This window comes from Schistocerca americana, chromosome 2 (genome assembly GCF_021461395.2).
Source record: "Schistocerca americana isolate TAMUIC-IGC-003095 chromosome 2, iqSchAmer2.1, whole genome shotgun sequence".
Classification (NCBI taxonomy): domain Eukaryota; kingdom Metazoa; phylum Arthropoda; class Insecta; order Orthoptera; family Acrididae; genus Schistocerca; species Schistocerca americana.
In genome coordinates this window covers 842,056,745-842,072,688 of record NC_060120.1, presented here as the reverse complement: position 1 = coordinate 842,072,688, position 15,944 = coordinate 842,056,745, and the positions used below count along the sequence as shown (strand labels likewise).

The 15,944-nt window shown below is 41.9% G+C and overlaps 1 protein-coding gene across 1 annotated transcript in view; it reads right to left on the bottom strand.

Annotated features, from left to right (window-relative positions):
- Positions 1 to 14,838, bottom strand: part of LOC124594907 (alpha-methylacyl-CoA racemase) — a 168,592-nt gene extending 153,754 nt beyond the window's left edge. Inside the window, exon 1 of the mRNA XM_047133385.1 lies at positions 14,762 to 14,838. The gene's annotated coding sequence lies outside the window, so the exon portion shown is untranslated. The remainder of the gene's footprint in view (positions 1 to 14,761) is intronic.
- Positions 14,839 to 15,944: the final 1,106 nt, after the last annotated feature.

The window sequence follows — 15,944 nt, the reverse complement described above, 5'->3', positions numbered from 1 at the left end:
AGGTCGACGTGCCATTTTGAGTTCCTTATTCATTGTTCTTTTTCCTTTCAGTATTCTTCCATCTGTTCACTATGTTTTTTCTTTCTGTCTTTCAACCACTTCATAACAATTATCACATCATCATCATTATCACCTGATCATCATCATTATCACCCCATCATCATCATCATTATCACCTGATCATCATCATTATCACCTGATCATCATCATTATCACCCGATCATCATCACCCCATCATCATCATTATCACCCGATCATCATCACCCCATCATCATCATTATCACCCCATCATCATCATTATCACCCCATCATCATTATCACCCCATCATCATCATTATCACCCCATCATCATCATTATCACCCCATCATCATCATTATCACACCATCATCATCATTATCACCCCATCATCATCATTATCACCCCATCATCATTATCACCCCATCATCATTATCACCCCATAATCATTATCATCCCATCATCTTCATTATCACCCTATCACCCCATCATCATTATCACATCATCATCACCCCATCATCATCACCCCATCATCATCACCCCATCATCATCACCCCATCATCATCATCATCACCCCATCATCATCATCATCACCCCATCATCATCATCATCACCCCATCATCATCATCATCACCCCATTATCATCATCATCATCACCCCATCATCATCATCATCACCCCATCATCATCATCATCACCCCATCATCATCATCACCCCATCATCATCATCACCCCATTATCATCATTATCTCCCCATCATCATTATCACCCCATCATCATCATCATCATCATCATCATTATTATCACCCCATCATCATCATTATCACCCCATCATCATCATTATCACGCCATCATCATCATTATCACACCATCATCATCATTATCACACCATCATCTTCATTATCACACCATCATCTTCATTATCACACCATCATCTTCATTATCACACCATCATCTTCATTATCACGCCATCATCATCATTATCACGCCATCATCATTACCACGCCATCATCATTACCACGCCATCATCTTCATTACCACGCCATCATCTTCATTATCACGCCATCATCTTCATTATCACGCCATCATCTTCATTATCACGCCATCATCTTCATTATCACGCCATCCTCATCATTATCACGCCATCCTCATCATTATCACGCCATCCTCATCATAATCACGCCATCCTCATCATTATCACGCCATCCTCATCATTATCACGCCATCATCATTATCACGCCATCATCATTATCACGCCATCATCATTATCACGCCATCATCATTATCACGCCATCATCATTATCACGCCATCATCATTATCACGCCATCATCATTATCACGCCATCATCATTATCACGCCATCATTATCACGTCATCATTATCACGCCATCATCATCACGCCATCATCATCACGCCATCATTATCACGCCATCATCATCACGCCATCATCACATCATTATCATCATCATTATTTGCAGAAGTCTGAGCCATTCTATAAGGCTGGACTAACAGCAAATGTTGCTGTCAATTTTCTGTAATCGCCACCAAGTGACCCAGCTGGCTTACAGTCTAAAAGACTGTCACATCTACTGTGGAAAATTAACTACACATTATCAGAGTAGAAGGCTGTATTCCAAGAAGAAAAATAAAAACTGTTGAAACAGGGCCGGTTCGGGAACATTTTTTCGCCTCTCGCAAGCGACATTCCATTTGCCCCCTCTCCCTTTACACCCTGTCCCCCCCCCCCCCCCCCAGACTTTCATTTCCTTGGAGGTCTTGAAAAGATCTTTAAAAATAAATTTAAATCTTATGACCACTGCATTTTAAAGTAAGTACTAAACAGAAATTCCTCTGCAACAGTACTGAATGTTCAACTCTTATTCCACTGCTAAATATTAAGAAGAGAAGCAAGTCATTTCTATTTAAGGTGATTCCTGAGATCTTTACAAGCCTACAGTGAAAAAAAAGTACATATACGTGGTGGATCGCTATTACTAGCGAAAACTGACACCCTGAAAGTGTTCGATAACAGACGGAAAAATGTTAAAGTTTCGTGCTTTTACTGGCTGAATGAAACTTTCGTGCTTTCATTTTTTAACTTGCTTGTTAAGAGTCGACAGTACCTCTACTACTGGGCGAGGCTCCTAACTCACATGCATTAACAATACCTCATATAGTCCTGAAATGAATCAGCATTTAATTTGCGCAACGGAATCCCGCTGTGTAGCTGTGCCACATTTCACAGACTCGTGCTTCGAGTACACTTACGCTGAAAGAAAGAACATTTGTGTACCAGGTGTGTTTGCACAATGGTAAATACTTGGAGCTGAATGTTACAAAAATCCGAAATTGTGACCTTTCAAAAGGTAGTCCGTAGGTTATGGGATTATGAAGCGGTGTGCGCATCAGTAGCTACAGTTTCAAATTTATCTATGTTGAGACGAACATAAACGTAATGACGGTTCCGATCAGAAGGCAAGCACGCACGTGGGCGAATATTAAAGGCAGACAATGCGTGACCACGAGTTACGAAAATTAAAGTCTCACGAACTGCTAACGATGATTACAATTACAAAAAGACGTTGAAAAATAGATTAAGAATAGGTATCACAAAATATCAAGAACGAATAGATGAAGCAAAACCTTCAATGTTGGCCAGAACACTTGTTAAAGTACCGGTCGGTCGTTAAGCATTCTAATGTAGTTAGTTACATGTTCCATAGGTCATTTGAACGATTACTTTATCGAAATGATGTGGAACGATTGAGTTTATAGGATATATGTACATTATTAGTGTTAATATCAATGAACACTAATTTTAATCCTGCTCATGGAAGTACACTTAAAAAGAAGTTTCTTCACATGCTACCAGTTTGTAATGTTATGTGAGCTTCACTGCCCCTTTTTTAAACTAATTTGTGTCTGATTTTATACTGAGAAGCTCAGTAATGTATGTAAATATCGTAAATGTAAATGTGATTCAAACTGTACTTGAAGTGAAGCGCAGCTGGACAGCAAGAAACTCTTTAGCGCACTATCCCCGCAACGACAGTAGTTGTGAATTTTGACTATGGACTCTAAAAAACAAGACAATTGATTTATTTAAAAAAAGGAACTGTTAATCTGTATCTTGTGGAAAGAGGACGTGTTGCTAAGCCGTCGCTCAGAACGTATAGGTGCATTGAATGAAAATTGATATTTTAGTGATATAACCGAGTAAAGTATGTGTAAGAGTTGCCAAACATTTATGTACACAAATTTTTTGGAAGTGAAGAACAGAAATATCTTGTTTTTGGAAAACGAGGTGAACATTGTCGTCACCGTCTATCAATCGATATAATTGTAAGTGTACAAAGTTCACTAAAATACAGGAAAATAAATGCATTCTCTATAGTTTTCATTCAATTAACAACAACCTCGCATAATTTCTTAATTACAGTAATTGGATTATGTTCTTGCACAATAGTATGGTGCTGAACTCCACTGACCAATTTTGATGTGGCAGGACGTGTAGTTTGAAGGAAGTTTGTGTGCCAAGCAATCTCCTTTTCTCACGAAAAGCAGATTGCTGTTTGATCTTATTTACTTATAACAGTGGTCCCTTAGGTATGAAAAGCTACGAAAACTTGGGCTCAAAGCGATCCGCAATACGGCCAAGTAACTAACAGAGTCGCACTTTAAACCTTAAAGAACAATAACTTCCTCCAAATTGTAATACGTCACCAACTGGTGCAGAAGCTGTTCATTCAAGGAGGCAGCAACCAAAATTCAGGTACCAGCTACGACTTAAAGGAAAAATCTCAATCAAAAATCAATCTCTCTCTCTCTCTCTCTCTCTCTCTCTCTCTCTCTCTCAAAACACATATATAAATATTCATATTATTAAGATAAAAGTCATTTTATAAGTTTTCAAACAAATTCCCTCCTAAAATAGGAGTTGTCGAGAAGAAATGATTTTAGATTATATTTAAAACTTGCTTTGATACCTGTTACACAATTCATGTTATTGGGCAAATGATCCAAAATTTTTATTGGTGTGTATTGAAATTCTATCTGAGCTAAGAACAGCTTTAATAATCGGTAATGACGGTCATACTTTTGTCAGTGTTGAAGGTATGTACATTACCGTTTTTCTCAAATTGTCGGATTATTTTTGACGAATTTCGTTAGCGAATATACGACGGGCCCTCAATACGTAATGCAACATTTTTTTTCTGAAAGCAGGTTGGCTTTATTCAGGATTCCAATGCACCTACTTTTCCACACTCTCCTGGTTACAAAACCCTATTTTTCAACATAATCTCCCTTCAGTGCGACGGCCTTACATCTCCTAACTGGGAGGGCCGGTATGCCCCGCATGGTACCACTCTACTGGTTGACGTCGGAGCAAACGTCTTGCTGCATCAATAACCCTCCCATCATTCACGTACTGCGTCCCGAGGAGTGAGTTGTTCTTTAGGCGAAACAGATGAAAATCTGAAGGTGCACGATCCGGGGTGTAGGATGAATGAGGAAGCACAGTCCAAAGAAGTTTTGCGAGTCCCTCTCGGGTGCGCAAACTTGTGTGAGGCCTTGCATAGTCAAGGAGAAGTAGTTCGTTTGCACTTTTTGTGGCGACCAACACGCTGCAGTCGTTTCTTCAATTTCCTGAGAGTAGCACAGCTGTCGGCAGCCCGCCGGGGGTCAGAGAGGTTTGCGGGACCTTGTTGCGGTGAAAACGCGCCTTGCCCAATAATTCACCGTACTTCTGTTCAGTGCTAGGTCTCCGTAGACGTTCTGCAAGCTCCTGTGAATATCTGCGATGCTCTGGTCTTCCGCCAAAAGAAACTCAATGATAGCTCTCTGTTTGGAATGCGCCTCCGTTGCAGACGCCACTGCGAAAGCTATGTACAGCGTTGCCATCTAGAGGAACCTCATGAAACTACAGAGGATGAAGCGAATTATTCCACGAAGTCCCACAAGAAATTCCACATTTTTTTCCATCGAAATTGGCGGTGAAAAGAAAATGTGTTCTATTGCTTATTGAATGCCATCGTACGAGGGTTATTCGGAAAGTAAGGAACGATCGGTCGCGAAATGAAAACCACAGTGAAACCCGATGAAGTTTTGCACAGGTGGGTTGGGTAGTATCTCTAGTATGCCCGTCGATCGCGTTACGTCGTTCTTTTTTAGTTCTCAGCGCACAGGGAGCACATCAAGATACCTAGAACAATAGTGTCTTCCGCCAAGTACGAGGGCCTGGTGAGAAATTTCGCCTGAAGCTTTGCATCCAACATTACATAACTGTCGTGCGTTTTCTTCTCCAACACAAATCTTAGTCGCATTCCGCAGGGGCAATGAAGATGCTCCTGCATCGTTTTCAGTTGGAAATGTTTGATTACTCACAATACAGCCCGTAATTGTCTCCCTCTCAGTTTCATCTCTGCTCATATGAACCGCAGGCTATGAAGACAACATTTTTGCACAGACAACGAGCTGTAGGCCCGCGAAGAGAATTGGCGGAAAGCACTGGTGGCTGCCTTCTATAACGAGGGTATTGGAAAATTGGTACAACACTACGACAAACTTCTAAATCGGAGCCGGCCGGCCGGTGTGACCGAGCGGTTATAGGCGCCTGAGTCCGGAACCGCGCTCCTGCTACGGTCGCAGGTTTGAATCCTGCATCGGGAATGGATGTGTGTGATGTCCTTAGGTTAGGTAGATTTAAGTAGTTCTAAATCTAGGGGACTGATGACCTCAGGTGTTAAGTCCCACAGTGCCTAGACCAACTTACAGCATATTGAACAGCCGGTCTGTGTGGCCGAGCGGTTCTAGGCGCTACAGTCTGGAACCGCGCGACCGCTACGGTTACAGGTTCGAATCCTGCCTCGGGCATGGATGTGTGTGATGTCCTTAGGTTGGTTAGGTTTAAGTAGTTCTAAGTTCTAGGGGACTGATTACTTCAGAATTAAGTCCCATAGTACTCGGAGCCATTTGAATCTTTTTTTTTTTTTTCCAAAATCGGATCGGCAACTATGAAGATCAGTAGCTGAAAGTTGTAGCTAACCGTTGCATATAAAACAGTTTTGATTTTCACTGTGGTTTCCATTTCGCGACTTATCGTTCCTTACTTTCCGAATAACCCTCGTGCGACCGTGCAGTTAAAAAGCCTAACTGCTTGAAGAGGTACCTGCAAGACAGAAGATTCGCGAAAACCATCTAATCTAAATTCTGTGGCTGTAATACAGCCTGAATGTGTCTTCAATACAACGAAATAAAGAAAGCGATAGGAATGAGCAAAAGCCCTTTCGCGGAGCACGTACAAGGAGTGCGGAGATTACGTTACTCACAGCTTGAGGAGCAGGCCATCAGTACCGCATCGCCTTGGTCACATGGTCGTACAGATAGTGTCTATTCCCACCAGGCGCTTCCGTGCCACCGGAAAGTCTCGTTACGCAATCTCACCCCAGACTAGCAAAGACGTGCTTCGGGAATATCGATACTCACGCTGTATCTTTGCTTCAGCAAGTACGCCGTCTGCTGAGACCGTGGTTAATGTCTGTCTGTTGTTCAATTGACGACCGACATCTGTACGAAATTAATTCTAAATAAATTTGCAGTTGCGAATGTCTGGAAAACTATTGCCGGACCGGGACTATACCTCGGATTTCCCGCTTATCACGAGAGGTCACCTTAACAACTTCGGGTATCCGTGTAAAGTTCCAATGGTATAAGGAAATAGAAGACGTGACATACTCGTATGGACGTTTGGGTCAGTCCGATAGGCGTGCGAGTATAGCCGAAGTCGTAAAGACAACTGCTAGCGATAAGTGGGAAATACGGGTTCGTGTCCAGTCCAACACAAATTTTTCACTAATAAGTAGTATATCAAAGCCTAATACAGTTGAAGCTAAGATATTTGCATTTGCGAATTTATTTCCAGTTAAGTTCCAAACGTCCCAGTAAACAATGGCCTGCAAACATGTCTTTGGTGAGATAATTACGAATGTTTGTTTAGGAGCCGCCACTGACTTCACTATGAAATATAGTCCCAGCTGGTATAAATGTATTTGAAATGTAGACTTTTCGATTGAGTCCCCATCTAACTTGGTTCAAATTATACCTGTAATATTAGTATCTGTTTCGATAGCTTAAAGAAACTTACATTCGATAATCTAACCACGCAGGCTCATAAAAGCCATACAATTTGTGTAAAGTTTCTTAGCGACCACCTCATATTTCAAACAATATCGTACGCGCCACGGCGCAGAATACGAATTGTTCATAAACTGTATCGATATTCTCTGTTTCTTATTTTTTGACAGCTGAAGAATCGTAATCCTCTTCTTTTACCACGGTAGACGCTTACGTGGCGTGGTCCGCAATCACTAATTAGTTATTAAAAATATTACTATTGTTCAGCGGTCTGTAAGAATTTGTGTGTGCAGCTAAGATGAAATGTCGAAAATTTTATAGGACTTTATTTAAAGAAACAGCCGGCGAGATAGAAAATTGATATGTTACGGGGCCTATTGTTAGCAATACTGACTAAGGTTATTAAATTGGTTATTGTGCTCTCAAATGCTGTAGTGCCTGCTTATTACTTAAAGTATTTCCATGCTATCCATCTCCTATTAATGGCAACAGAAATAACGGCGTTTTTATAGTTTTCATACAGCTACCAGGGACCGACTGCATGTCGGCAAACGTCGTTAAGGCAGAAGGCGCATTGCCAGTTACCTTGTTTGTGATTTAAGTCCAATTTCTTTTAATGTGTGATGTAGTATAGCAAAGAAAATTCCCAGCTCTGTCTGGTCCCTTAGGTGTCTCTGTTCGTAGTTGCTTTGTCTCATATCCGGTCGTGATCGAACATGATCACCTCACAAACAAATTAAGTGGCAATGCGAACTCTGTTCTTAATCTTGAGAACATTACGCCTTCTGCAAACGATTTCAGGTGACGTATAAGCTATCACATACAGTACTTAAGTTTTTGAAAAATCTTTGCTCTTCCCGCCAAGAAGTGGTGCAAAACTCTCAACAGATTTCTGAATCTTCCCAAGAGAGTAATAATTTAATCAAAACATAAATGTATATATTTTTAAAAAACACCACACACCCAAGTCCTAAGTTACTTTGCGCAACGCTGGATAATTTGCTAGACGCATGAAGTGGCTCGGAGACATCTTACTGCTAATATAAGACATCCAACTCATCAATTTCGTTCAAGATGGATAGGTCCAATACAGCCTGTAGTCAAATACAGCCTGTACATTGGCCCCCAAAGTCACCCCACCTCAGTCCTCTGGGTTTTTCTGACTCAGGTCATCTCAATAGTTAACTGTACAGCACTCCCACTGATATGATTCAAGAATTGGTGCAGGGATTCTACGGTCCTTTCAATATCTGCGAAATGATACGGAGGAGTTTGAAAGAATTTGTAGCTCACTGCAGAGACAATATCAGTATTGCCTCCAAATGTGAAGACGACACGTGAAACCCCTTTTAAGAGGTACGAAAAATCAGTGATTTATGACTTTTAACAGGCTGAAGCAGTATTTTACACTGACGTAAGAATCTCTACACCAAGACATTATTAATGCAGGGTAATGAAATTCCGAGAATATGTTTGTCTATGTAACACATGTAAGTGATTAACGTTGCAAGATCACAGGTTAAAGTAAGCAAGAGATAGGCCATTACAAACGTGAAATTAATAACCTGTGTAACCGCCTATGACAAAAAGATGGAACACGCTTTAATGTATCGCCATGACTATTGCTTATCTGTCGATATGGATGCAGCCACCCGCTGTCCGAGCGGTTCTAGCCGCTTCAGTCCGGAATCGCGCTTATGCTACGGTCGCAGGTTCGAATCCTGCCTCGGGCATGGATGTGTGTGATGCCTTAGGTTAGTTAGGGTTAAGTAGTTCTAAGTTATAGGGGACTGTATTCAAACGTTATGAATCACCTCGAAGGGAACGATCTATTGATACGTAATCACCATGGTTTCGGAAAACATCGTTCTTGTGCAACGCAGCTAGCTCTTTATTCGCACTAAGTAATGGCCGCTATCGACAGGGGATCTCAAGTTGATTCCGTATTTCTGGACTTCCGGAAAACTTTTGACACCGTTCCTCACAAGCGACTTCTAATCAAGCTGCGGGCCTATGGGGTATAGTCTCAGTCGTGCGACTGGATTCGTGATTTCCTGTCAGGAAGGTCGCAGTTCGTAGTAATACACGGCAAATCATCGAGTAAAACTGAAGTGATATCAGGTGTTCCCCAGGGAAGCGTCCTGGGACCTCTGCTGTTCCTGATCTATATAAATGACCTGGGTGACAATCTGAGCAGTTCTCTTAGGTTGTTCGCAGATGATGCTGTAATATACCGTCTAGTAAGGTCATCGGAAGACCAGTATCAGTTGCAAAGCGATTTAGAAAAGATTGCTGTATGGTGTGGCAGGTGGCAGTTGACGCTAAATAACGAAAAGTGTGAGGTGAGCCACATGAGTTCCAAAAGAAATCCGTTGGAATTCGATTACTCGATAAATAGTACAATTCTCAAGGCTGTCAATTCAACTAAGTACCTGGGTGTTAAAATTACGAACAACTTCAGTTGGAAAGACCACATAGATAATATTGTGGGGAAGGCGAGCCAAAGGTTGCGTTTCATTGGCAGGACACTTAGAAGATGCAACAAGTCCACTAAAGAGACAGCTTACACTACACTCGTTCGTCCTCTGTTAGAATATTGCTGCGCCGTGTGGGATCCTTACCAGGTGGGATTGACGGAGGACATCGAAAGGGTGCAAAAAAGGGCAGCTCGTGTTGTATTATTACGTAATAGGGGAGAGAGTGTGGCAGATATGATACGCGAGTTGGGATGGAAGTCATTAAAGCAAAGACGTTTTTCGTCGCCGCGAGATCTATTTACGAAATTTCAGTCACCAACTTTCTCTTCCGAATGCGAAAATATTTTGTTGAGCCCAACCTACATAGGTAGGAATGATCATCAAAATAAAGTAAGAGAAATCAGAGCTCGAACAGAAAGGTTTAGGTGTTCGTTTTTCCCGCGCGCTGTTCGGGAGTGGAATGGTAGAGAGATAGTACGATTGTGGTTCGATGAACCCTCTGCCAAGCACTTAAATGTGAATTGCAGAGTAATCATGTAGATGTAGATGAAGACCTCAGATGTTAAATCCCATTGTGCTCAGCGCCATTTGAACCATTTTTGAACAGCGAGACTTTTCCAGTAACCAGCATGCGCTTTAAAACTGTTGCTTGTAACAAATATCTTGACATATAAGGGCAAATATTTTAATCGGACTGGCGATAACATCAGAGCACAAAATAAAATAAATAAATAAATTACTACAAGAACAAACTTCAGGTGATCTGATATCTTATTTCTATTTGCATATTAACGTATAATACAGGCAGTTTATAGCAAATATTTTGATCATGACTGGCATTAACATGAATGCCCAGGAATCAGTGATACTACTGAAGTCGCAAATGGCGCTGGCTTGGGACCAGGTTCGGCTCGGAGCTGTCCTGTAAGTAGCCTATTTGTAAGAGCTCGTTGTGCCACAGTGGTATCAACTGCTGCTCAGATTGCTGCTGCAGATGCAGTACGATGCGCCAGAGCCATTCGCCGAATACGATGATCTTCCCTGTCTATAGTGCCACGTGGCCGACCGGACCCTTGAGACCGTACATTCTCGTGACCACCGCTGCCAGCAATCGAGTGCAGTGTCTAAATTCCCGCCAAGCTTTTCTGCAGTATCGCAAAAGGAAGATCCGGCATCTCGTAGCACTATTACTCGACCTCGCTACAACTCTGTGAGGTGCTGATAATGGCGTCTTTGTCGCCTTAAAGGCATTCTTGGCTAATCAACGCACCACGACCAGTCTCAAAGGTAATTACCGCTCACGACCAAGAATCAATATTCACGCCCGCTGGTTTCGCCAAATCGCAACCACATTATCACCTTCCAAAGTAGCGTAGACCTCGGGGGTTGGGCTGTTTGGGGGGGAGAGACCAAACAGCGTGGTTATCAGTCTCATCGGATTAGGGAAGGACAGGGAAGGAAGTCGGCCGCGCCCTTTCAAAGGAACCATCCCAGCATTTGCCTGGAGTGATGTAGCGAAATCATGGAAAACCTAAATTAGAATAGCTGGACGCGGGATTGATCCGTCGTCCTCCCGAATGCGAGTCCAGTGTGCTAACCACTGCGCCACCTTGCTCGGTGTAGACATCAGGATACGCTACAAATCAGTGTCACAACTTTATAGATCCAGTTTTTGAAAAGAAATCGTTAATAATATTTCCAAAGTGCTGTATCTGCAAAGAAACGCCAGTCAGTGGAAAAAGAATATGGACGGATCGTAGACAATGTGAGTAGTTTGCATAATTTTGCCACCAAAACCAAGAGTCGTATGTTAGCACTTCTTCAAGTTGTAAGGTACTATCCTTCGCAGCTCGTCGGAATGTCCGTGTATGCATACGAGCCTAACGAACAGTGATGTGGGTGAGTTGAGAATAAGAAACTGCATCTCTGGCTTCAACAGTGGGACTGTTTGCTCTGTATTCATCGCCGAGGGCGCTGGTAGTCTGTCGGCATAGTCTTTGGCGAGTTGTCGCAGGGGATGTTTGTAAGGGTCAGTCGCGATACACTTTATGATTGTTAGAGGAAAAGAAGTTTTTTGATATACCACTTGGTCATACAGCATAGGTTAAGGTTTAATTAAACTGCTGACCACATAGCTCAGTTATAGGCAGCACTATGTGGTATTCTGTAAAATTTGCTAAAGGTAAAAAGTTAACAGTAACAATAAAAGGTTATTATCAATCGAAACCATCGTGCAACACAATTCAATTTCCCCATTCGTGCCGCATCCCGCTTTATGATAGATGCAAATGATCAACTTGGCCGCATACCGAAGGCGGTGTGTCACAAGCACCTCCGCACGCAAGCAGTTGCGGTAGGGTATAAAGCAGAGCATTTTGTACTTAATTTGGTACGTAACATATCATTAGAGATCTAATAACTGCAAGTAACTAATGCATAACCTATGAATTATGATCGACTTTGCATAAATCTGGAACACTAAAATTTACGATGGTTAGGAGCAATGTAACATTTTCCCCCTTTAGTGTTCCAGGGATAATGCACAATGGGACATTCTATTGCAAGTGAATTTGTACCGCACACACGCCACTGAAATGGCTGTTGGCGGACCGCTATTCCTGCTTAATTTTCAAAATCGTTCCGTATTCGGCTGAGTATGGTTCAGTGTCTGCCTATGGTGACATGTGAGGCAACTAGCAGTCTTCAAGCAAAGCGACGAAAGAGACTATGAGCAGATAATACAGAAGACATCCATTCTTTGTTGTGTGTTCGATGTTTCCTGTTCGTGGGAAGTGGATGTTGAAATTAATTGCTTTGATACAGAAAAGATCTGTGATATGGCGCAAGATTATAGATATGCACAAAAGTAGTATTCTCTGAAATCAGACATTCTCCAGAATGACAATTCTGGAAACATCCCCCAGGCTGTGGCTAAGCCACGTCTCCACAATATCCTTTCTTTCAGGAGTGCTAGTTCTGCAAGGTTCCCATGAGAGCTTCTGGAAGTTTGGAAGGTAGGAGGCGAGGTATTGGCAGAAGTAAAGCTGTGAGGAGGGTGCGTGAGTCGTGCTTGGTTAGCTCAGATGGTCAGCGTGTTCGGTCAGGGGGTTACGTGCCCTCTGTAATAAAAAAACTGAGTCAATCGATCAACAACGAACATAAATGGATGTCTTACGGCGTCCGTCCCGAGCAGACACAACGAACAAAAGCGAACAAAACGAGATTAAAAAAAAAAAAAAAAAAAAAAAAGATGGTAGAGCACTTGCCCGCGAAAGACAAAGGTCCCGAGTTCGAGTCTCGGTCCGGCACAGAGTTTTAATCTGCCAGGAAGTTTCATCAGACATTGTGTTTGTCAAACTGTAGTTCATAGTGCTTTTCATCATAAAGTTTGTAGACTTCTCTTCAACCGATAACGCAATTGTCGAAACTTAACAGACATCCAGTAGAAATTAAAAATTATTTGTTCTTGTTTATTCTAACCCCTTCAAACCGCAGCTGAAAAGCATCGAACCATTTTCTTTTTAGCGCTCCGTACCTTAATCCGTAAAACGGAATCTTTACAATATTACTTTGTTGTTCGTTTGTCTGTCCGCCAGCCCGTCTGTTAAGCCCCTTTTTCTCAGGAGCTAGTAGAGGTATCAGCTTGAAATTTGCGTTAATTTACAGTCTCTTGGCGATACGAAACATTTAATCTTCTTATTATTCAATGCAATCAAAAGATAACGGCCATGTCCGTCAGATGTTTTGACACTGTCAAACTCACTCAGAAAAACCTATAGGATAGTTCCCGTTGACCTAGAATTGATATTTGGCAAGGAGCAAGGTTTCACAGTATAAGCATAGGAAAAAACCTGAAAATTGTTAATTTGTAATAATGACTCAAACGTTCCTATTGCTGTTGTGTCTGTCAATCCGTCTGTTAAGACCCAACTACAAGTTGAAATTTACGTTAAATACTAAGGCCGCCATGTCACGGACTGCGCGTCCCCTCCCGCCGGAGGTTCGACCCCTCACTCGGGCATGGGTGTGTGTGTTGTTCTTAGCATAAGTTAGTTTAAGTAGTGTGTAAGTCTAGGGACCGATGACCTCAGCAGTTTGGTCCGTGAGGAATTCACACACACGCAAGTACTAAGTTCAAAAGTCTTTGGTGTTATGAAAAATTTAATTTTCTAAGTCAATAAAGTCAAAAGATACGATCGTTTATGTCACATTTTTTAATACTGACTAACTCACTCCTGAAAGCTACTGCCGGCTTACCTATATGATTACTAAGTTTGTACGGAGCTCTCGAAGCGCTAGTCCTACTCACATTTGTTCTTTTTTTTATTTGTGGAACGAACCCAGTGGACCCTCTGGAGCCATTGTCCAGAGCAGACAAAGCACTGAACTTTCATCTACCACTGTAGAAATGACTGCCCGCCTCAAACCTGCTATAGGTCTGCTTGTCACATTACAGCGATAGAAATGCACTGATTTTTAAGTTTAAAAATTTTTCCAAACTTTAAGCAACGTTTCATATGCTGTAATGTATGTTCTAAAATGTAGAGAACGATAGGTTACATGCAATCACACTTTTACAATACATAATTTGTGAATCAAATACATAGGCCAGACTACTAAGATTTCACAATCACAGTGATAAGGTAAGGGATTGGTACCAGAGATACTCCCGTAACAGATTTGGCACCTTAATTTACATAAGAATGTCTTAGAACAATGAAATTGGACACGCCGACACACAGCTACTAGGCGCGGCTCATTGTTGGATCGTGTGAAAAAACGGTTACCACAGCACAAAGCAGTTCGCCGTACCGCGGAACTCTTGCGTGTGAAAGAGGACAATTGTTCGCACGCGAGTCCAGCTAGCGCGATCGCAACCTCGGCTATTTCACCTCTTCGAATCAACCTTAGCTTTCAGCCGTGATTCTTTCACAGGAATGATCAGGGCTTTAACTTCACAAATACTGCATTTTGCAGCAGATCAGCTTACGTACCGTAAACGACTTTGCGAGTTAAATCTGTTTTTTTAGGCTAGCTGCTGATTAACAAGGCCATTGGCGATTTCGGACTACCTTAAGGGACACCAATGCAGATGTTATATCTTAGCAACACATGATCAACAGGCGCTTACTTACACTTCACGTAGGCTGCTCGGCCGCAGTTACTGCTGTGGTGGCAGGATGTGTGTGCCGTCGGACAACCTCAGCACAACTGAAACACGGCAGCAGGCACACGTGATTACGTCACTGATTGCAGCACAGAGCTGCTTCGTCCAACGGGTGGCGTGAGAAAGCAGTAGAGATGCGCCGGCTTAGTAAGATTGGTTTAAAACAAGAACTTGATTTCAGCAGTCTCGTAACGATTTTCAGTTATCGAAATGGATGGACGCGACAGAGTTAAATACTTACCATAAAGAAAAGGCTCACAATTTACTTTCTTGTGTAAAACAGTTGTTTTAAATTCAATACTGTCATTTAATTTGTTTGTTTTCTTTATTCAAAGCAATAGTTTTACACTTGGGCTAGAAGATATAATTGCAGCAACAAAAGATCACAGCATTTCTTCCAAATTCGAACAGAGAGATGATATGACATAAAAATTTATAAACTTCGAAATATGCGGGCGGCCATTACACTGAACCATTATCCGATAAAAGAGAAGTATTTTCTGGAGGATCTTGTGTATATGTCAGATTAGAACTGTATCTGAGGTCCCACTGCACTGACGCCAGTGTTTCTCTCCGTACCGGAGCCAAACTGCTTCGGACTTGTGTGAATCCGACCATGATTGGACCAGTTGTGTTCTGTCGCAGCGTTTGCCTAATGCACAGTAATCTCCACCAGCTCTATGGAGACATGTGATTAGCAGCAGCCCACGGGTAATTTTCCAACAAGAAAGCAACACTAGTTCAAAATTCCGCTAAATTTTGGCACAATAATTCCAGAGTCAAGTAGAAGTAAATTCCTTAGTGATGCTGCATAATCCATTGCTCGATTTTCCTCATTTGCAGTATGAGCTCCTCCCTTAAACTGTGGGCCCAGAAGATTTGATACTGTGTGGATCATTTTGCACGTAAACTGTCACAGCAGTTGTTATAAGTGATACCTCGTGATGACTGGGTGTCGTGTGATGTCCTTAGGTTAGTTAGGTTTAAGTAGTTCTAAGTTCTAGGGGACTGACGACCATAGGTGTTAAGTCCCATAGTGCTCAGAGCCATTTGAACCATTTGTTATAAGTGATAGCTATGCAGAAAATTTTCAGTGGAATAATAACACAGCGAGCTGGTTGAAAATAATTTTTAATACATTTATCTATTTT